Here is a 23,818-nt window from a genome sequence, read left to right as displayed (position 1 = left end):
CTTAGGTTGCTTCCACTTCTTGGCTATTGTAAATAGTGCTGCGATAAACATAGGGGTGCATATGTCTTTTTCAAACTGCAGTGCTGCATTCTTAGGGTAAATTCCTAGAAGTGGAATTCCTGGGTCAAATGGCATTTGTATTTTGAGCTTTTTGAGGAACCTCCATATTGCTTTCCACAATGGTTGAACTAATTTACATTCCCACCATCAGTGTAGAAGGGTTCCCCTTTCTCCACAACCTCGCCAACATTTGTTGTTGTTTGTCTTTTCAATGATGGCAATCCTTACTGGTGTGAGGTGATATCTCATTGTGGTTTTAATTTGCATTTCTCTGATGACTAGCGATGTGGAGCATCTTTTCATGTGTCTGTTGGCCATCTGAATTTCTTCTTTGGAGAACTGTCTGTTCAGCTCCTCTGCCCATTTTTTAATTGTATTAATTGTATTACTTGCTTTTTGTTTGTTGAGGCGTGTGAGCTCTTTATATATTTTGGATGTCAACCCTTTATCAGATATGTCATTTATGAATATATTCTCCCATACTGTAGGATACCTTTTTGTTCTATTGATGGTGTCCTTTGCTGTACAGAAGCTTTTCAGCTTGATATACTCCCACTTGTTCATTTTTGCTTTTGTTTCCCTTGCCTGGGGAGATATGTTGATGAATAAGTCACTCATGTTTCTGTCCAAGAGATTTTGCCTATGTTTTTTTCTAAGAGTTTTATGGTTTCATGACTTACATTCAGGTCTTTGATCCATTTTGAATTTACTCTTGTGTATGGGGTTAGACAGTGATCCAGTTTCATTCTCTTACATGTAGCTGTCCAGTTTTGCCAACACCATCTGTTGAAGAGGCTGTCATTTCCCCATTGTATGACCATGGCTCCTTTATCGCTATACACCTGTTTTATTTGTCCCCTCTCAGTGACACCCACCAGTCTGTTCCCTGTGTTTATGAGTCTGTTTTATATTTTGTAGGATATTTAAACTTACCAAAGTATATTAATTCTGAAAAATACCTATTAAAAGTCATTGTTAAATGATTATGATTCAGTTATAAAAGCATTCCTGTATTTATTCTTATCAACAGATAAAATGTTTCTAAGGAGACATACAATTGATTCTTCTACACACACAAAAAAGTAGTTAATTATTCCTTTATTACGTGTCTGCTAGTTGCTGTCAGTTATTAAATTATATATCATGTATTTGTTTTTTACTGTTTGTTTTCGTGTACATGCAAATGAAATCAGGGAGTGGAAGGTTGCTGAGAATAGGTGACGGGCTTCTGGCGGTGGAGTGTTGACACTCCCGGCCGCGGTGGGGCTTCGGGCCAGAGCGGAGGCAGTGGCAGGAGACGGTGCTGCGGAGGGGGCGGGGCTTTGGGCCGGTGGGGAGGGCGCGGGAGGTCCGAAGGAGGTAGAGGGGGTCCAAAGGAGTCCCACGGAGGGCGAGGGAGTCCGTGGGGCCAGCGGCACTACAGGGGTGCAGCCTTGGGGTTCTATCGGAGGGGCTCCTGTTGGACCTATGGTCTGTACTGGTGGGGGAGGGACCGGGCCAGCGGCTCTCCAGGGCTTCCGACATTGGGTTCTATTCGAGGGGGTCCTGGTGAACCCCTGTGGGTCTGTGCTGGTGGGGGAGGGCTCAGTCCAGTGCCACTCCAGGGGTGCAGCCATAGGGCATATCGGAGGGGTCCTGGTGTACCCCTTTGGGTCTATGCTGCACAGGGGGACTCTGGGACAGTGGCTCTACAGGGGTGTAGCCTTGGGAGCCTGTCAAGCGGGTCCTGGTGGATAGTATGGGTCTGTGCTGTTGGGGGAGGGGTCGGCCCAACGGCACTCCAGGGGTGCAGCATTTGGGGCATATCGGAGGGGTTCTGGTGGACTGCTGTGTGTCCGTGCTGGTGGGGAAGGGGCCGGGACAGCGACACTGCAGGGGTACATCCTTAGGGGACTATTGGAGGAGGTCCTGACTGACCCCTATGTGTCTATTCTGGTGGGAGAGGGGACTTGCCAGCGGCCCTCCAGGTCTGCATCTTTGGGGGCCAATCGTAAGGGGTCCTTGAGACCCAATGGTCTGTGCTAGTGGGGGAGGGGTCGGCCCAGCGGCACTCCAGGGCTGCATACTTGAGGGAATGTCCGAGCGGGGCCTGTCAGACCCATGTGGGTTTGTGCTTGTGGGGGAGGGGTCGCACCAGCGGTACTACAGGGGGGCAGCTTTAGGGCCTATCAGAGTGGTCCTGGCGTACCCCTGTGTCTGTGCTGCGGGGGAGGCTCTGGGACAGCGACACTACAGGGGTGCAGCCTTTGGGCCTCTTGGATGTGTCCTGGCGTACCCCTATGGAGCTGTGCACTGGGGAGGGGCCGAGACCGTGGCACCCCAGAGGTACAGCCTTGTGGGCCCATCGGAGGGGGTCCTGTTGGACCCTATTGTTTGTGCTGGTGGGGGAGGGGTTGCGCCAGTGGCACTCGCTGCCTGCAACCTTAGGTGCCTATTGGAGGGGGTCCTGGTGGACCCCTATGGTCTGTGCTGCTGGGGGAGGTGTTGGCCCAGCGGCACTCCAGGTCTGCATCCTTGGGGTCCTCTCGTAGGGGGTCCTCGAGACCCAACTGTCTGTGCTGGCGGGGGAGGGGTCGGGCTAGCGGCAATCTGGGGGTGCAGCATTGTGAGACTCTTGGAGGGGGTCCTGGTGGACCATGTGTCTGTCCTGGGGTGGGGGAGGAGGTGTTTCACCAAGGGCGATTACTGACTGCAATCTTGGGGACCTATCGGAGGGGATCCTTGCGGACCCCTACTGTCTGTTCTCATTGCAGAGGGGTCGGCCCAGTGGCACACCAGGGCTGCAGCCTTGGGGGATTATTGAAGGGGGCCCTGGCGTACCCCTATGGGTCTGTGCTGGCGGCGTAGGGGCTACAATAGCGGCACAGCAGGAGTGTAGTCTTGGGGGCCGATTGGAGGGGTTCGTGGCTGTCCCTATGATCTGTGTGGGTGGGGGAGAGGTCACACCTGCGGTAGTCTCTGGCTGCAAACTTTGGGGCTTATTGGAGGGGGTCCTAGCAGACCCGACTGTAAGGTTGGATGCACTGAAGGGAGGGGTGAGCACGTCGGACACTGATGACATGCCAAAGTCTCCGGCTGCTGCCCCCTCCCAACCTGAAAAATGTGCCTTAGGCTAGCCAATCCTCACGCCACTGTAAATCTAAGCTCTGCCTCCCCCTACCTTCTTTAAAAACTCGCTGCCTGCCCTGCTAAGCGTGACTTCCCCGGCCTGTGACTAGCCAGACCGGGGAACATTGCCTGGGATTGTGCTCAAATAAACTGCCTGGCCCTTTGTTGCCTCTTGTTGCCTGCTTATTTTGGGTAGAATTTATCTTACACCAGTGTTCTGTGCTGGGTGGGGAGGTGTCACACCAGCGGCACTACAGGGCTGCAGTCTTGTGGGACTATCGGAGGGGGCCCAGGCGGACCCCTGTAGGTCTGTGATGGTGGGGGAGGTGTCGGGCCAGCAGTACTCCAGGGGTGCAGCTTTAGGGCCTATTGGAGGGGTCCTGGCATACCTCTATGGAGCTGTGTTGGCAGGGGAGGCTCCGAGACCATGGCACTCCAGGGGTGCAGCCTTGGGGGCCTGTTGGAGGGGATCCTGGTGGACCCTATGGGTCTTTGTTGGTGGTGGAGGGCTTGGGCCAGTGGCATTCCAGGGTTGCAGCATTTGGGGTCTCTTGGAGGGGTTCCTGGTGGACCGTATGGGGCTGTGCTGGTGGGGTAGGGGTTGGGCCATCAGCACTCCAGAGCTGCAGCCTATCTGAAGAGTTCTGGTGGACTTCTGTGTGTCCGTGCTGGTTGCAGAGGGGCCAGGATAGCAGCAATGCAGGGGTGCAGCCATAGGGGACTATCGGAGGAGGTCCTGACTGACCCCTATGGGTCTGTTCTGTTGGGGGAGGGGACATTCCAGCGGCACTCCAGGGGTACAGCATTGTGGGACTCTCGGAGGGGGTCCTGGTGGACTGTATGGGTCTGTACTGGTGGGGGAGGTGTTGCACCAAGGGCAATTCCTCACTGCAACTTTGGGGGCCTATTGGAGGGGATCCTTGCAGATCCCTATTGTGTGTACTTGTTGCAGAGGTGTCGGCCCAGCAGCACACCAGGGCTGCAGCCTTCGGGGATTATTGGAGGGGGTCCTGGTATACCCCTGTGGGTCTGTGCTGGTGGGGAAGGAGTTGGGAGAGTGGCACTCCAGGAGTGCAGCCTTGGGGGCTATCGGTGGGGTTCCTGGTGGATCCCTGTGGGTCTTTGCTGGCGGGGGAGGTGTTGCACCAGCAGAACTCCAGACCTGCAGCCTTGGGGCCTTTTGGAGGGTTCCTGGCATACCCCTATGGGTGTGTGCTGCAGAGGATTCTGTAGGAATGCAGCATTCCAGGGATGCAGACTTGGGGGCCGATGGGAGCGATCCTGGCGGACCCTATGGTCTGTGCTGCCGGGGGAGGTGTCATGCCAGTGGCACTCCCTTGCTGCAACCTTGGGGTCTATCTGAGGGGTTCTGGTGGACCCCTATTGGTCTGTGCTGTTAGGGGAGATGTCCAGCCAGTGGCACTCCAGGGTTGCAGCCTTGGGGCCTATGGGAGGGTTCCTGGTGGAACCCTATGGGCCTATGCTTGTAGGGGAACGGCTGGGACAGCGGCACTCTAGGAGTGCTGCCTTGAGGGACTATTGGAGGGGCTCCTGGTGGACCCCCTATGAGTCTGTGTTGGTGGTGGTAGGGTTGGGCCAGCGGCATTCCAGGTGTGCACACTTGGGCCTATTGGATGGGTCCTGGGGTACCCAAATGCACCTGTGCTGGTGGGGGAGGGGTAGGCCCAGCACACTTCACAGCTGCATACTTGGGGGCCTATCAGAGGGTCTCTTGGCATACCCTTATGGGTCTGTGCTGCGGAGGAGGCTCTGGGACAACGACACTCCAAGGGTGCAGCCTTTGGGCCTCTCAGAAGTGTCCTGGCATACCCCTATGGAGCTGTGCACTGGGGAGGGGCCGAGACCGCGGCACTCCTTCAGTGCAGCCTTGGGGGCCTATCCGAGGTGGTTATGGTGGACCCTGTGGTCTGGGCTGGTTGGGGAGGGGTCAGCCCAGCGGCACTCCAGTGCTGCAGACTTGGGGCCTATCGGAGGGTTCCTGGAAGACACCTATGGGTCTGTGATGATGGGGGAGTGGCTGGGACAATGGTACTCCAGGGGTGAAGCCTTGCTGGACTTTCGGAGGGGTCCTGGCATACCTCTGTGGGTCTGTGCTGGTGGGGAAGGTGTCGGCCCAGCAGCACTCCAGGGCTGCAGTCTTGGGGGACTATCCAAAGGGGTCCTGGCATACCTTTGGGGGGTCTGTGCGGGTGGGGGAAGGGTCAGGCCAGCACCTCTCCAGGGTGCAGCCTTAGGGCCTATTGGAGGAGTCCTGGGGTACCCCTATGGTTCTGTGCTGTGGGGGAGGTACAGGGACAATGTCACTCCAGGGGTGCAGACTTCGGGGCCTATTGGAGGGGGTCCTTGTGGACCCTATGGCCTGTGCTGGTAGGGGAGGGGTCACGCCAGCAGCACTCCACGGGTGCAGCGTTGGGCACCTATCCCAGTGGGTTCTCCCGGACCCTATGGTCTGTGCTGGATTGGGAGTGGTGGGACCAGTGGCTGCAGGGGTGCAGCTTTGGGGGCCTTTTGGAGGGTGTCCTGGCGGACTCTCCAGTCTGTGCTGGTAGGGGAGGGGTCGGGCGAGCGGCACTCCAGGGGTGCAACCTTGGGGCCTATGGGAGTGTTCCTGGCACACCGCTATATGTCTGTGCTGGTAGGGGAGGGTCTGGGACAGCGGCACTCCAGGGGTGCAGGCTTGGGGCCTATTGGAGGGGGTCCTGGCAGATCCTGTGGTCTGTGCTGGCAGGGGAGGGGTTGGGTCAGCAGCACTCCTGGGGTTCAGCCTTCTGGGCCTATTGGTCAGGGTCCTGGTGGACCGCTTTGGGTCTCTGCTGGTGGGCGAGGGGTTGGGCCAGCGGCATTCCAGTGCTGCAGTCTTGGGTGCCTATCAGAGGGGGTCCTGGCACACCCTATGGTCTCTGGTGGGGGAGTGGTTGGGCCAGGGGTTCCAGGGTGCAGCCTTGCGGGCCTGTTAGGGGAACCTGGCGGACCCCGATGGGAGTGCATGGGCCAGAGGCACTCCAGGGCTGCAGCCTTGGGTCCTATCGGAGGAGACCTGGTGGACCAGTAGGCGCAAGGACAGCAGCCCTCCAGGGTGCAGCCTTAGGGCCTATAGGAGGATCCTGGCATACCCCTATGTGTCTGTGCTGCGGGGGAGGCTCCGGGACAGTGGCACTCTAGGGTGCAGCCTTGGGAGCTTATTGGAGGGGTCCTGGGGTACCCCTTTGGGTCTGTGTTGGTGGCGAAGGAGGGACCAGAATAGCAGCACTCTGGGGCTGCAGCCTTGGGGCCTATTGGAGGGTTCCTGCCAGACCCTATGGTCTCTGCTGGCAGGGGAGGGGTCCGGCCAGGGGAACTCCAGGGGTGCAGCCTTGGGGCCTATCAGAGAGGATCCTGGCAGACCCCTATGGGTCTGTGCTGGTGGGGGAGGGGTTGAGCCAACGGCACTACAGGGCTGCAGCCTTGGGGGACTATCGGATGTGTTTCTGGTGGACCCTATGGTCTCTCCTGGCAGGGGAGTTGTCGGGCCAGCAACTCCAGGTGTGCAGCCTTGTGGGACTATCGGAGGGGGTTCTGGTGGACCCGGATGGGTCTGTGCTTATAGAGTAGGGGCCGGGATAGTGGCCGTCCATGGCTGCAGCCTTGGGGCCTGTCAGAAGAGTCCTGGTGGACCCCTATGGGTCTGTGCTGGTGGGAGAGATGTCGGGCCAGCGGCACTCCAGGGGTCATTTTAAGACTGTAGAAACAAAGGCATAGATAGTCCATATTTTAATGGCCCTACTCAAAGCCTTAGAGACAGCCAGTAAGTCTGGGAATAGAATCCAGTATCTTGCTTCCCCATTTTTCTGCTGATTTAGGTTTCATTACAGAGATCTTCCTATTTCAAAAGAAATCTCAAAACTTTTTCAGTCATTTTGAACTTTACAATTTGAAACTTTCATATATATAACTGTCATGTTTGAGATAAACTCTACACAGTCCAAATGTTTTATATATTTTCTACTTTTGTAATTTCCTAGATAAAAATACCAACTCCTCATTCCCCTAAGTATGTACTTGTAGAAAACTATGAGTATCATTTCCTAACAGTATCCCAGTCATAAAATCTTTAATTTCAATGAAAGAGTTTCCAGTTGTTCTTCCTCACTTTAGAGCAGAAGTGTCACGATTTATTATCAGGATGAAATGTGAGTTTCCAAATGTAATACTCACAGTAACAAGAAGCAAGCTGAATTTTGCAAGCCAGCTCATGTGGAAGTTTATTTAGATGAGAGTTTAACGTTAGAATCCTCAAAGCCGGCTCACACTCAGAACTGGTTTGTCATCTGAATGCAATTGTTTCTACGGTTCAACAAACTGCACATTGTTTGGCTACAGAATAGATAACTTCAGCTATTTTAGTATTAAATCAACGTATGTTTAAATCACTTTCTAGTTTTTATTGACGAGGCTAGCCAAGCAATGAAAATACCTTCAATACTAAAGAAAAAATTATTTTGGGATTTTAAAAGTTTACTATTTCATGGACTAAAACAATTTGCAACTTCAAATACTAGCAGTTTAATCAATCAGGTGAAGGATACTCATCAGGTAAGACTCACCTAAGTTGTCTCCTATCTCTCCTGGATCACTTTGTTTCACATATTTTGACTGTATTTTTATTGCTGTTGCTTCAGCAGAGAGGGTAAATATGGTCCCTATTACTCCTAGATTGAAGGCAAAATGTTTGAACTGACAAGTATTCATGAAGAGTTTTCAAAGAGGGAAAATCCTGTGTTGAGGTAACTGTAGATGACATACACAGTGACATAACCATCGTGGAAGAGCATGTAAAACAATGAATCAAATTTAAGTGGTTTACCCGTTAAGCCAAGTGCAGGGCAATTAATTTAATCTATTCTAGAAAAGAGGTGGAAATTGACCATTTTACTTAGCAGTCACTTTAGGGTAATTTTTCCTGCAGGAAAAAAGAAGCCCCTCAAAAGTTCATTTATTGCTCCATCACAGGACCTAGGCTGATGGAGCAGCCTCCATCTGGGATATATCTAGTCTGATGGCAGAGGTTAATCAGAACATGCTGGAACTTCAAAATGTTTAATAGCTTCTGCTCCAGATATGACATATTCACCTTTACCCATATTTTATTGACAAAAGCTAGTCACATGCCTATCCTTGTCTGGATATTGGGCCCTGTACAGAGGAGCCCTATATATATATGCTTCTGAATATTAAAAGCAATAGTAAAATCTACCATCCTCAAAAAATTAAACTAGTGGTCCTTAACCTCTTTTGAATTCTTATTGTTTTCCCAGAAAAATGCAAGTATGTAACAAAAGGAATATTTTTCATATAATATCCTAGGCCTTGTGAAACCCCTATAGTCTACCCAAGGACCAGAAGACATAGACTCTAGGTTAATAACCCCTGATTATATGGCTTTTATGTTCTATAGCTTTAGGGCCAGGAAAAATCATTGTCAGGGTATTGTAAATGTTACAGAACTGAAAGGTCATATTTTGGGGAAAAAAACAGAATGCACTTTAGTTTTGTTGATCATGAACAGAATTTTTATATTTTAGCAGAATTTTAATTTATATTTACCTGTCTGCAAATATATTGAAATATCCCATAGAATAAACATAAATGAATGTATTCATATTTTTAATACATGAGAATTGAAGTCATTTAATCTACCATGATTTATACTCACTCCATTTCAGAAGTATCAGTAGAGCCATCTTAACAAAAATGTTTAGACTGAAGCCAAGTCTGCTAAACTTCATTTGAACTTTTAACTCAGTCATTTAATTGGGCCTGTGAGAATAACAAAACACCTGTTGTTAGTATTTCTTCTGTTTCTCTTAAGAAATCGTGCCAGATTTGTGATCCTGTGAGACTACACATGCTCCTTGAAAAGTCAAACAAGACCATAGTAATATTGAAATAAGAAATAAAAGTGGTATTGTTTCATTTCTGTTTTGAAGAATGGAAGAGAAAATAAATCAAGAATGCCAAATATCAAAAAAGGCCAAAGACTAAATCACTCCTATTTAGGGCACAATTTTACCCATCTCATTGTGTATGTGAGATCTGTATTTTTGTTTTTTATACTAGTATCATTCTGACATCTATGAAAATAGGTGAGAAAATATGGCTTTGGGAAAAGAATATTATTTTCGTGTTTGTAATATTGAGTTAGATTCAGATAGTTTAGAAATTATTATTTTGTATTTAAAAACAATAAAATATACCATGTAAATTTTCTTAGCGTTTTTTTAGAACACGTCAGGAAGCAAATACATAAGACAACAACACTGAGAGTAACGGACTCCATATTCAAAATATAAACATTCTAGGAACATTTATGTACAAAGGGACTATCTTCAAAAGCCTGGTCAGAGTGTAGGAGAACTGCGTGAATACCACAGCACTTAGAGATAGGAACACTAAGTCTTCACTATGAGGAAACTCAAAAGAAAGAGGTGAGAGCAGTTAACATAACCGAGAATCAGAGAGTCTCATAAATCCACCTAGAGAAGAGCAATAACTTTTGGTGAAAAGACACCATCATCCCAAGACAATACCCCAGGGAGGAAGGGATCAGCACCTTGCTCCCCTGCCTCCCTCTAATCTCCCTCTGCTCCTTCCATACAGAAGAGGGAGGGCAAAGCCAAGAACGAAGCTCCTCAGAGTGTAATCTCAATGCTCTACAAATTCCTTGCAGCCGGATGCTACACTTACAAATCTTACAAATCCTAAGAACCTAGCATATATTTAGAACACAGTAAATATTCATTAAATTAATTGAATGAGTAAGTGAATGAATCATTTTTAAGTGGGAAGGAATTGATGTAAGTAATTCCCAACAGTAAAAATGGAAATCTATATAACACAGATCGCTAATCCTAAATGTAACTCTTCCTGTGGTTTCTTGTAAATCTATGTGAAACCCAAATACTTTAATTCTGTAACACCCTGGCCTAGGTTTCAAAATTATTCCTTCAGGTAATCTTATACAATTCTATGCATATCTAAACATAGACCAGGCCCTATGTTTTCTATTTATTTTATGGTAAAATGGCTCTTGAAATATATCATCACTAATTCCCCCAGTTTTCTTTGGGTGTTATAGTGTAACATACTAATCTCTAAATGAAAACAGGATGATTTGTTGGAATGAACCAGTACTCACTTAGGCCACCCCAGAGAAATAAATCTCAACACTCCCAGGAGAGCAGGGGAGCCTTGTTCTTAAAGCATCACCTGACTTATCCAGAGAGCAATCACCTTTAAATAGCATAAGTGAAAATCAAGTCCCTTAGAGGCCTAAAATGTGTGGCTAACTCCATTTCCAAGTCAGTTTTTCCACTTGACTGAAGCCATGGCCCCCTATGTCATTCACACTCAGAAAGTCTATATCCTCAGGCTAATTAGGAAGTCATTCTTCTCTGTCCTTTCCTTGTCCTTCTTTCTTTTCTTCTTCTACACCAGGAGACATCAATAAAACATTCCCCGGGGACATAATTACATAGAGAAGGAAGGAGGGCTACAGGGGTGTGTGCCTGTGTGTATCATGTGCCAAGTTCTTCATGGACTTTATGGAACCTGGGGTTTTTTTGTTCAAAGTTTATACATTCTACCTTCAACATAGGTATGACACATATGTAATAGATGGTACAGGAAGAGACTGAAGAAAGAGGAGATGGGATGAAGGAGGGTAGGAGAAAAAAAAGAGAGGAAAAGATTTTTTCTTCCACTTGCTGTTCATAATTCTTGAATCAGATTCTTAACATCAAAGTAACAAAGAAAAATGGAGAAAAATGTGTAAGAGAAATAATACGTGGCACCCCAAATATTCCATAAACTTAAAAAGACCATGATCACAGTTTGACAGACTCTATAAACTAGTAAGGAAAAGAAGCTTTTATAACACAGGAGATCTGACTGACTTGAGTGAACTTTAAGATAAAGACAAAGAGACTTAGGGAAAAAAATGTGAACTCCATATGAAAATGGTCAATGGGCTTTGGAGTCAGAATATGTAGGTTTAAGTGTGGCTATGACTCTGAATGTGTCTTTTCACAAAGAAAAAAAGAATTCTGATCAGTTGTACAATTAAGTGTCCATAAGGTGAACTAAAAAACAATGGCTAAGGAAAAGCTTCTCTTGGAACTTGAGAATTTCTTCTGTGGTTACTCAATAAACAGGAATTATTGGATGCAGAAAAAAAACAATAAACAATAAGTAAATGAGATTGGTTAAGGATCCCTCTAACTCATAGTGTTCCAAGGACTCTGAAGTCTAGCTGAGGAATTTCTTTAAATCAAAACATTCATCTTTGGAAGGCTGCTTTCAACAATCAACCTGAGACAGGGACCGTGGGTGTAGTCAGAGTAGGGTGAGGGCCTCTGGAGGGGGCAGGGCAAGATATTTGCAGTCAGAGCAATGTAACTACATGCAAGGAAACCCCCCTACTAAAACTCTGTATTAAACATTGAGCTCTAGAATCATTCTTCAGTGAGATCAGTTAATGTTCCCCAAATAAAGAAGCGTAGCACATGTTTTATTATGCTAATCATTTGTAACCATGTGTAAGATTCACTTTAGCATGCTAAAAGGCCCAGGCCTATGTGCTGTCTTTCCTCCTTCAGATCTGATGAGGTGATTTTGCAAACTGAGCAACTAACTTAGCAGGCAGACCCAGCTGTAGACGACATGGTAAAAAGCAGGAAGAATTCCATCTTAAAGATAAGATTGCATTTGACACCCAGGAAGTTCAAGAGGCAAGATTCTTTAGCAAGTAGACAATACCTTGGCCCACCTTGGGGGCTGGGCAGGCAGCCTTTTGATATGCCCCCAGACCAAGGTGCCGGTGTCCCAGAGAGAAATCAAGGCAGGAAGTTCCTTAAGTTAATTTTTAATATTCAAGGACCACTTAACAAGTCCCCACCCCTAAGTTTCTTCATGTTCTCGAAAATCCTCAACTGCCTATAAAACCCCCTAGACAACGCACCACTACGGACTCTCTTGTCCCCTCCTGGTGTGAGTCGGGAGCTCTGTCCCTTCATTTTATCTCTAAATAAAAGCCTGTACCTTGCTCTCCTACCTTGACTGTTTGTGAAGCTCATTCTTCGGCTCTGCAAACAAGAACCCCGGCATCAGACCAATGTGTAGTTAATAGTCCTATAAAGCAATTCAGGAGTTTATTATCAAAGGGTACATTCTGACAACTAGTTTATTTTAGTGGTGATGTTAGAAAATTACATTGTTTAAAGTTAGACATGCTTTGGATGACTGAGGTTTTAATGATGGGAATTTAGTGACAATTTTTAAATCTTAAAAAAAATTTTCAAACATACACATATCCCAGGATTTGTCACATGCTAAGATGGAAAAGTATAGTGGGAAAGTGGGCGAAACACAACATGAGAATGTCAAAACCGGAAAAGACTATATAACCAGGTCCTGCGAAGTCATACTAAGCTGTATTTTACTCTCAGAGCAAGACGAGCAATTAAATGTTAAGCAGAGGAATACACGGTCTGAACTATTATTTCATGGGTTTATTGACACATCTGCTAGACTATGCATTTTATAAGGACAGTAGGAGGAACCTTCTCTTTTTTTAAAAAACCCCAATCTTGCAACATAGTGCCTGTGGGTAAAATTGTAACATTGCAGAGTAGCTGGCCTGGCTTTAGTTCATTTGCATATCCCCAGGGGTGGAGAGAAGTTCATCTCCATGTCAATGGGTAATTACCTGGGGAACCGAGGGAGTGTCTGAACCTGAGAGGTTATGGGGAGATGGATGGCTTACTTGCTGGCTTCTTCCTGAGCAGAGGAGAAAGACGTCCCGGGACTGCAGTTTGTAAGCAATAAACGGGTTTTAAACTTTATTTCTCCCTCTAACTGCTTTCGGTTTTTAGATGTATTTTGCCTTGGGATTTCCTCTCCCTGGACTTACAGTGCCTTACCTTAGATATATGGTGCTCATCAAACTAACCAAAATGCCCTTCTGGTTGATTAATAGTACCTATGGGGCAAGGCAGCACCCCTTGGTGTTCCCTCCTGGTATTGTTCACACCCTTGTGTAATACTCTCCCTTTGCATGTAACTGTTTCAAGCCAACAAAACATGCCAAATGTGATGGAATTTCCATGATTAAGATAGTTTAAGATTATAATTTCCATCTTCTAGCACACTCTCTATATTGCCTTCTTGGTTTGTACACTTCGGTGAAACAAGATCCACATGGCAAGTTAGAACTAAAAACCAGCTAATAAAGGAGATCTTAAATCCAGCAGCTCTTGAAAAAATGAATTCTGTCAGTTTTTCCCCTTGGAACTAAAACTTCCAAGTCTTCCAAGCCAGTCAAGCCTTCAGATGAAACCCCAGCCGTGGCTGACATCTGGATGGCAGAGATGTCATGAGTTCCTGAAACAGGAGCTGGTAAAGCTAAGCCCAGACTCAACCCACAGAAACTGCACAATAATGAATGCATGTTGTTTTATGTGACCACATTTGCAGCAATTTACATAGCAATAAATAGCATTACAAGGAGGGGTAATCAAGTCACACGAATTTATTCTCTGAGAATTAATTTTACATACAGGTATAGGTTTTTGGTTTAAGAGACCAGGCAACCCTGGCCACACTATTAATTAATCCATAGGCAGTCTTCTGCCCTGAACTGGGCCATTCAGAATCTGCCTCCCAAGAATACAATATTTGGAAAAGAGAGAATGGGGTGGAGGTACATCACTAGTGTCACTCTACAAGAAAGGTTGAGGAACTCCTAATGCTAAGGGTATAATTTTAAAAAATCACATTTCTGCCCATGGTAGTGGCAAAGTAGGTAGATCTCAAAGCAACTCCTACAGATTTAGACCAAAATAAAAATAGAATTTATCTATACAACCTTTAAAATCATAATTCTGGTGTGAGATAATAATTTCCAGAAATGTATGGTCCCATAACTATAGCCCTTCATTTTATACTAAGGGAAGAATTGAATTAAATTTGTGGGTAATGATTTTATGGTCAACAATTTTCATTATGGACAATGAAAATTTTGAATTTATAATTTTGAAAGAATAATATGAAAAATTCAGAGATAGTTTTTTTCTTTCAGGAGATGGAAAATAAGGGAAAGATAAGATGTGATAAAAATGAGTTTCTCTATTTGTAAAACAAATAGATTAGACAGAATGTATTCCTAACCTAAGTTTTAAGTCATAACTTTTTATGACCCTACAAACAACTCACTGTAGGAGAGCAAAAGTGAGAAATCTTTATCTATACCACTGCCATTCCTTCCTCCTCCAGAAGAGGGGAGCACAAGGAACAGGATGGAAGAGGCTTTTCAGTTCTTGAATATCATAAATAAAACAAGTTAAAAGAAAGAAATGCTTGGATCGAAGAAAAACCCACATAATACACTTAGAAAAATACTGATAAGCAATTTTTACAATAGACAGGTATGGAAAAAGCATGTTTGGGGGTGGAGACAGTGGTGATCATGTGGCATACCTACCCTCAGCAGTATTACCTATAGCTAACCAGCTGTGTGATTCTCTCCAAGCTCATTTTTTAACCTCTTTATTTGTAAAACAACAGGGTTGAACTCTATTATACCAAGATTGTTTCAGTTTTATAATTTTAAATCTGTACAAATTATACTCATGCACGCTAGGAATAAACATGTAAGGTTGTTGATAACATGAAAACATTGTAAATATTTAACTCAAACTTGATGCTTTTTGTAGAGAAATTGAGTGGAAAAAATATAACTCAGGATTGTCATAAAATCTGATTCAAAAGCCTGTTAGGAGTTGTGTTTACTGGGTAACATTACAATTCCACTCCACATATGGATTTACTAAAACAAAATATCAAAGTGTTTCCAGAAGAAATCATTGTTTATTGTTTTCACACCAGTAGCTAGAATGATTCCATAAAGAAGTCTCATGGCATTAACAATATGAAACATTGAGTGGTTTAGAGATCTGCCTAAAAAGAGTTTACCTACTCCCTCAACTATTAAGGATTACTTACCACTTGCAATTTGGAAGGCACGATTAACAGCAGATGGTTTTAAAAATTCAAATCCATCAACATTTTATGTCCAACCTTAAAAAGAAGAAAAACAATGTTATCAAGATATGAAAGGAAAGATACATTGTAGTGGTCATGGTAATAAGATATATTAATATGGAATATTTTAGGTCAGACCTGAATCCTTGGCATCTATTAATCCGTGTGATCCCAAACCTGAAATCATGACTCCCATTTAAGTCCCAACCTACTGAAACCTGACCAGTTGACTGGGATGGGGGTGGGAGGGACTCTATTACTTCGATCTTTTAGCTGAAAGAGTAGAGTAGGTGGGAATAAGCACATTTTTCTATCTAAAAGCTGTCTTATTAAAAAATACTCAGAGAAAATTAAAAAAATTGGAAGAGAGAATCTGTGCCAAATGCTCAAACTAATTTGTAAAACAGCTGGAATTCTGCTTCAGCAAACCTTTGCTTTTACAGAAGAATGGACAGGAATCATAGTAGTTAGTTGGGGAGAATAATTTAGACACACTGTTGTCAAGGTAACCTTTTCTTAATTTGGGGAAGATTTTCACAAGTTCTAACACATACAAAAATAAAAATGATAATTTCCCTTCTCTTCATTCTTTGTTATGAGGAGACAAGTAATAACATGCAACTGAAAAGTGAATTTAAAATCAAGCCAAACCAGAGAAAGACTTGTACAGCAGACTAGATTTCCTCATAGAGAAAATTGGTAAATAATGGCAAGAGTTCTGATGAAGAGGATTATGAAAGCTCTTAACTTTCCTTTTTAAGTCTTAAGTACATTGTTACTCACATATAGTCCTTGTGCACACTAAGGGTCAGATACAGTTTATCTCTGGAGTTATTCTGACTCTTAAGATGCAGAATTTTACTTCTGAAATAAGATTAAAAATGACAGATAATATTTGAGATTTGTGAGCAGGAAAGAAAACTGTACTTTGGTGTTTATGTCTCAAATCATTTTTTGTACACACTTCTCATTAGGTCCTTTTGGAAAAAACTGTTGGTTTTCATCAAAAGCCATTTCTTTGCTTATTTCCTAGCAAGAAAATTGGAGCTGGGCACATCATCTGGCTGGAAAGACATTTCCCACCCACCCTTGCAGCCTGGTCTGGCCACAGACATCAGTTCTTTCTACTGCCAAGTGAGTAGGGTTGGTGTGAGCCACTTCCTGGTTTCGGTCTTACTTTAACCTTGGACATGTATGATCTTTTCTCCCTTCCTGTGAGCTGATATATGCACACCTGTGTTTTTACCAGGCAGATGATAACAGTGCCCTGTGTGAGGAGGGAGTAATAAGGAAGGAAGAAATCTGAGTCCCTGCATGACAGTGTGGAGCAGAGATATCCCAACAACCTGCATTGTTTCTCTAAGGATTCTCATGTGAGAGAGAAATAAATTAATGTTTTTCTTTAAGCCAAGTTATTTGAGAAGCTCTTTGTTGTAGCAGCTTATGTTTGCACTTAAAGACTTTCATGTAGGTATTTTCATATTTATTATGCAATCTCATATCTATTATATATATATATGTACACACACAAACCTCATAAATATAATAGAGCAGTGACTATGCCTGTACCCTTCACTCATAATAAATAAAACATTACCATCATGCTTGTGGTTCCTATTACTCTATACCACTCACAATTCTTCCTTCCCTCAACCTCCACAGTAAATATCAGGTGATCTTGAATTTGATATGTTTCTTATTCTTAGACATGTTTTTCAGTTTTACTAAATATGTATGTTTCATGGTTACTTAAATAATCTGTAACTTTATATGCTTGTTTTTATAATATAAATATGGTGTCTTTATTAGCTGGGAATCTTAGTTGTAAATGCAAAAGAATCTTTGTTTAGTTTAAACAGAAAAGGACTTTATTATAGAATATAAAGTAGTTCCTAGATTCTCTAGGATTCTCAAAAAGGCAGAGTCTTAAACTATGCAATCCAACCATATCACAGAAGCTTCTTTAATTAAAACACCACTGTTTCTAATCAGCAATTGTGATGCTATGGGATCTAGAGAGAATATTCTTGTGTTTCTATGCCATTTGGGCTTTCTGAATAAATTCTGTTGAAAACCTGGAATCCTGGAATAAGATGGTGAGAGAATTCCAGAGAGACTTACCTAACTCTGAAGGTATGTATTTAGATTTCAAAAGAAAATGAGGTCAGCACCTTGGAAACATCTGTAGGTCATAAAAGCCCAAGAGATACACAGGGTTTATGTGGTCCCTGAAGAGATGTGTGTACATTCCACAAGGTTAGAGTGAGACCCAGGATCCTTTCCATCTCACTTGTACACAGCAAAGGTTTTTCTCCCTCCTTTCAGGGGAAGAAAGGGAACTCAGCTGTTCTATATAGAAGGAGAAAATCTATTTTTCTGTGTCCCTCACCAACGGAGTGTCCAGCTACATATGTAAGAGATTTTTCCATTTGGTTTTCATCATATCACCCTAGGGGTAAAAACTCAGGTGAGGGAGAATAATATCCTTATTAATTATAAAGTAACAAATATGAAATCTATCTCTGATACAGAACACCTCATGTATACAGCTGGAATTAAATTAACAGAGATGAATATTAAATCTCAACAAGTTCCTGGGACTAGATACTAGAAATTTCAGCACTATGTCCTCTCAGAACACTCTACACAACCACTCTACAAGCCAAATGCCTTGGGCAGGTTATTGCAAAACAGGCCCTGAGGCAGAGGTTTCTGTAGCATTTACCAGAAACAACCTGTAAGAAAGTAAGAGAAGTGCCATAAGGTACAGGGAGATGTGGAGCTGTAATCAAAAGTAACATAGGCCTCAGGCAATCCTGTAGGGAGCTCTGGACATTTGGAGTTGTCCCAGATTTAGACCAAGAGGTTAGTCACTGCATACAAGCTGTCCTGGGGAGGGACCAGAGGTATGTTCCTCTGGCTGCCCTCCAAGGGCAGTGCCTGGAGATAGACTCAGCTGACAGCTATCAGTAGCAACATCAGGGCAACTTCCACATGAGGGTTTTAGTCTTAACAAGATCTGCACAGTGCACTAGGGCACCTGCCACCAGATCACTTCCTCCAAGCTGACATCAGTTGGCTGCCAGGCCTCCCTGGTATGCAGCTGGCCTGGGTAGGGGTGGGGGTGGGTGGGATGGTGATGACAGGGTTGAGTGCTGCCAAGAAACCTAGGCACTTAACGGGCAGCAGCCTGATCAGCTTCTATGAGGAGACATATATGTTGAGCCATGAAATCACCATATTAGCAAATATTTATAGTCACTTCCGACTGATGGTGAAAGAAGACACAGACATGACACAGGAATATAAAATAAAGTTGACTTACCTAAGGTTTACCTATCTCACTATGAAAAGAAGTTAGTGCAATCAGAGTATTGCAAATCAAAATGTTGCAATCAGAATATTTAATGATCAGCAGCATTGTCCTTTAGAAGATTTGCATGCAAGTTTCCATGTTCTCTTATAAAGGGGAACAACTGTAGTTGAAAAACCTTATGCAAAGTTGTGCTGAACCTTCCGGAAGTTCAGATGCTCCTCTTCTAGCCTAATGTCATATATCTAAACCCAAGAAAGTTCTTTACACAGGCTAATCTGGCTATGTGCTAGAGACTGCATCATATGAGCGTTGTAGATGCCATCAATCTAGGTGCCATACAAAATATGATAATGGAATATAGTTCAATCAGAGGGTTCATTATCAAGGGTTCATTTATCACCTTTGGCTTCCCTGGTTTAAGTGCTCTCCTGAAATGAGAGCTAAGAAAATGCAGGCGTGAGTGTATTTTGGAGTCATGCTAACAGATTCTATTCCAGTCGACCCTGAAAGTGTACTGCGGTCCCTGCAGGGTAAAAGCCAATTTTTAAAAATCCAATCATTGACATGGGTGGGGGGTTGTATTTTCCAGATTAATAGTGCCATATGAGGCACCAGAGGCTGTGTCCACTTGCTCTAGTAAAAAGACTACATCTTCATTGGGGTTTCCACTTTACTAAGCTTACATTCATTATTTTGTATCTGTATTCCTATTCTGTTAATGTGTGTACGCAATTTAATCAGTAGTTTGTTAAAACCTATACATGCTTATGTTACTCTACAGGAAGTTATGTCAAAGAAATAATCAATCTTCCCATGTTTTCTTCCATCTGCTACTTCTATAGCTTTTCTTCTTCCTTCCTAATTACAACCCTTTAGTAGAATTTGTGCCTCATATCAAAAATTACCAAGTATCATAATTCTTCGAAGTGGTAAAGATACCTCAAGATAAATGCTGGGCATAGAAGCCACAGGGCATAAATCTGCAAAGAAGTAAAAAGCTAACCTTTTTAAAGAATATTGCTTCTCTCTCACCAACTTCACATTTCCCTGTATGGCCCTGGAAGACGGGCTGGTTAGCCAGAGATGGGTAAGATTCCTCAAGGGAGGAACAACCTAAGACAGGCACAGTCGCAGGGGGTCATCAGGTGAGAAATTCGGGATCAACAGAGGTGAGGCTTAGAACCTCACCCCACCTGTTTGGAGAGAAATCTTCTGCATCCATGGATGTTTTGTTGCCCTTGTCTAGCTTGGATTAATACTTAGTCTATAGGCACACACCTGATCATCTACATTTCCCCTCTCACAGCACTAAATTATGTTTTCTACCTTTATCTTACATTTACCTACCACTTCAGCATTTTATTTAAAAAAAAAAGATAAGGGAGAAATGTGGGATTCACATATAAATCAAGTATAAAAATCAAATGAATAATCATATCTGACTTGATTGTTTATAGTTCATGATGCATGATCAAAACCGAAAGTTTCTGTGATATGACTGCCCTTGCACTGTTCACCATGTAAGAACTTATTCACTATGTAAGAACTTGCTCACCATGTAAGAACTTGTTCATTATGCTTCAGAAGAATGGAGACTGTTGAGAATTAGGCTTGGGGTTGATTAATGATTGTGCATTGGTCCCCTATACAGAATTTTATTGTTGTTAACAACCATTTGATCAATAAATATGAGAGATGCCCTCTCAAAAAAAAAATTGTACAAAGAAAGCAAAAAGGCTCACAAACACATGGAGGCTAAACAACATGCTCCTAAATAATTAATGGATCAATGACCAAATTAAAATGGAGATCCAGCAATATATGGAAACAAATGACAACAACAACACAAAGCCCCAATTTCTGTGGGATGCAGCGAAAGCAGTCTTAAGAGGAAAGTATATAGCAATCCAGGCATATTTAAAGAAGGAAGAACAATCCCAAATGAATAGTCTAATGTCACAAATATCGAAATTGGAAAAAGAAGAACAAATGAGGCCTAAGGTCAGTAGATGGAGGGACATAATAAAGATCAGAGAAGAAATAAATAAAATTGAGAAGAATAAAACAATAGAAAAAATCAATGAAACCAAGAGCTGGTTCTTCAAGAAAATAAACAAAATAGATAAGCCTCTAGCCAGACTTATTAAGAGAAAAAGAGAGTCAACACACATCAACAGAATCAGAAATGAGAAAGGAAAAATCATGACAGACCCCACAGAAATACAAAGAATTATTAGAGAATACTATGAAAACCTATATACTAACAAGCTGGAAAACCTAGGAGAAATGGACAACTTCCTAGAAAAATACAACCTTCCAAGACTGACCCAGAAAGAAACAGAAAATCTAAACAGACCAATTACCAGCAACGAAATTGAATCGGTAATCAAAAAACTACCCAAGAACAAAACCCCCAGGCCAGACGGATTTACCTCGAAATTTTATCAGATACACAGAGAAGACATAATACCCATTCTCCTTCAAGTTTTCCAAAAAAAAGAAGAGGAGGGGATACTCCCAAACTCATTCTATGAAGCCAACATCACCCTAATAACAAAACCAGGCAAAGACCCCACTAAAAAAGAAAACTACAGACCAATATCCCTGATGAATGTAGATGCAAAAATACTCAACAAAATATTAGCAAACTGAATTCAAAAATACATCAAGAGGATCATACACCATGACCAAGTGGGATTTATCCCAGGGCTGCAAGGATGGTACAACATTCGAAAATCGATCAACATCATCCACCACATCAACAAAAAGGACAAAAACCACATGATTATCTCCATAGATGCTGAAAAAGCATTCAACAAAATTCAACATCCATTCATGAAAAAAACTCTCAGCAAAATGGGAATAGAGGGCAAGTACCTCAACATAATAAAGGCCATATATGATAAACCCACAGCTAACATCATACTGAACAGCAAGAGGCTGAAAGCTTTTCCTCTGAGATTGGGAACAAGACAGGGATGCCCACTCTCCCCAACTGTTATTCAACATAGTACTGGAAGTCCTAGCCATGGCAATCAGACAAAACAAAGAAATACAAGGAATCTAGATTGGTAAAGAAGAAGTTAAATTGTCACTATTTGCAGATGACATGATATTGTATATAAAAAACCCTAAAGACTCCACTGCAAAACTACTAGAACTAATATCGGAATTCAGCAAAGTTGCAGGATACAAAATTAACACACAGAAATCTGTAGCTTTCCTATACACTAACAATGAACTAATAGAAAGAGAAGTCAGGAAAACAATTCCATTCTCAATAGCATCAAGAAGAATAAAATACCTAGGAATAAACCTAACCAAGGAAGTGAAAGACCTATACCCTGAAAACTACAAGACACTCTTAAGAGAAATTAAAGAGGTCACTAACAAATGGAAACTCATCCCATGCTCGTGGCTAGGAAGAATTAATATCATCAAAATGGCCATCCTGCCCAAAGCAATGTACAGATTCAATGCAATCCCTACCAAATTACCAACAGCATTCTTCAATGAACTGGAACAAATAGTTCAAAAATTCATATGGAAACACCAAAGACCCCGAATAGACAAAGCAATCCTGAGAAGGAAGAATAAAGTGGGAGGGATCTCGCTCACCAACTTCAAGCTCTACTACAAAGCCATAGTAATCAAGACAATTTGGTACTGGCACAAGAACAGAGTCACAGACCAGTGGAACAGATTAGAGACTCCAGACATTAACCCAAACATATATGGCCAATTAATATACGAATAAGGAGCCACGGACATACAATGGGGAAATGACAGTCTCTTCAACAGATGGTTCTGGCAAAACTGGACAGCTACATGTAAGAGAATGAAACTGGATCACTGTCTAACCCCATACACAAAAGTAAATTCAAAATGGATCAAAGACGTGAATGTAAGTCATGAAACCATAAAACTCTTAGAAAAAAACATAGGCAAAAATCACTTTGACATAAACATGAGTGACTTCTTCATGAACATATCTCCCCGGGCAAGGGAAACAAAAGCAAAAATGAACAAGTGGGACTATATCAAGCTAAAAAGCTTCTGTACAGCAAAGGACACCATCAATAGAACAAAAAGGTATCCTACAGTATGGGAGAATATATTCATAAATGACAGATCCGATAAAGGGTTGACATCCAAAATATATAAAGAGCTCATGTACCTCAACAAACAAAAAGCAAATAATCCAATCAAAAAATGGGCAGAGGACCTGAATAGACAGTTCTCTAAAGAAGAAATTCATATGGCCAACAGACACATGAAAAGATGCTCCACATCGCTTGTCATCAGAGAAATGCAAATTAAAACCACAATGAGATATCATCTCACACCAGTAAGGATGGCTACCATCCAAAAGACAAACAACAACAAATGTTGGCGAGGTTGTGGAGAAAGGGGAACCCTCCTACACTGCTGGTGGGAATGTAAGTTAGTTCATCCATTGTGGAAAGTAGTATGGAGGTTCCTCAAAATGCTCAAAATAGACATACCATTTGACCCAGGATTTCCACTTCTAGGAATTTACCCTAAGAATGCAGCACTCCAGTTTGAAAAACACAGATGGACCCCTATGTTTATTGCTGCACTATTTACAATAGCTAAGATATGGAAGCAACCTAAATGTCCATCAGTAGATGAATGGATAAAGAAGGTGTGGTACATATACACAATGGAATATTATTCAGCCATAAGAAAAAAACATCCTATCATTTGCAACAACATGGATGGAGCTAGAGGGTATTATGCTCAGTGAAATAAGCCAGGCGGAGAAAGACAAGTACCAAATTATTTCACTCATATGTGGAGTATAAGAACAAAGGAAAATGGAAGGAACAAAACAGAAGCAGAATCAGAGAACCCATGAATGGACTAATAGTTACCAAAGGGAAAGGGACTGGCGAGGATGGGTGGCTAGGGAGGGATAAGTGGGGGGAAGAAAAAGAGGGGGTATTAAGATTAGCATGCATAGTGGGGGAGTGGGAGAAAGGGGAGGGCTGTACTTAAATTGCACACACACATTAACATAATAGGAGTATAGTTACATACCAAAGCATATCTGTAATTACCAGCCATCTCCAGTGAAACCAAGAAAACCAGTTAGGCACCTTAGGCATTTATGAAAATTTATCTATGATATGGTGGATATTGTCCAACTGAACTTGAGCAGTCTGAGAGAAATCAGACAAATTAAAACAATCCTGGGGAATGTTCACATCCCTTATG

At 43.1% G+C, this 23,818-nt stretch overlaps 1 long non-coding RNA gene across 1 annotated transcript in view; it reads left to right on the top strand.

The window, feature by feature from the left end:
• LOC118916376 (uncharacterized) overlaps nucleotides 1-16,927 on the top strand; it is a 40,578-nt gene extending 23,651 nt beyond the window's left edge. Inside the window, exons 3-4 of the long non-coding RNA XR_008993143.1 lie at nucleotides 16,298-16,398; nucleotides 16,514-16,927. This is a non-coding gene — a long non-coding RNA (uncharacterized LOC118916376). The remainder of the gene's footprint in view (nucleotides 1-16,297; nucleotides 16,399-16,513) is intronic.
• The last annotated feature ends 6,891 nt before the right edge of the window (nucleotides 16,928-23,818 follow it).

The sequence above is a fragment of the Manis pentadactyla genome, chromosome 12 (genome assembly GCF_030020395.1).
Source record: "Manis pentadactyla isolate mManPen7 chromosome 12, mManPen7.hap1, whole genome shotgun sequence".
Taxonomy (NCBI): Eukaryota; Metazoa; Chordata; class Mammalia; order Pholidota; family Manidae; genus Manis; species Manis pentadactyla.
This window is presented reverse-complemented; position numbering and strand designations above follow the sequence as displayed.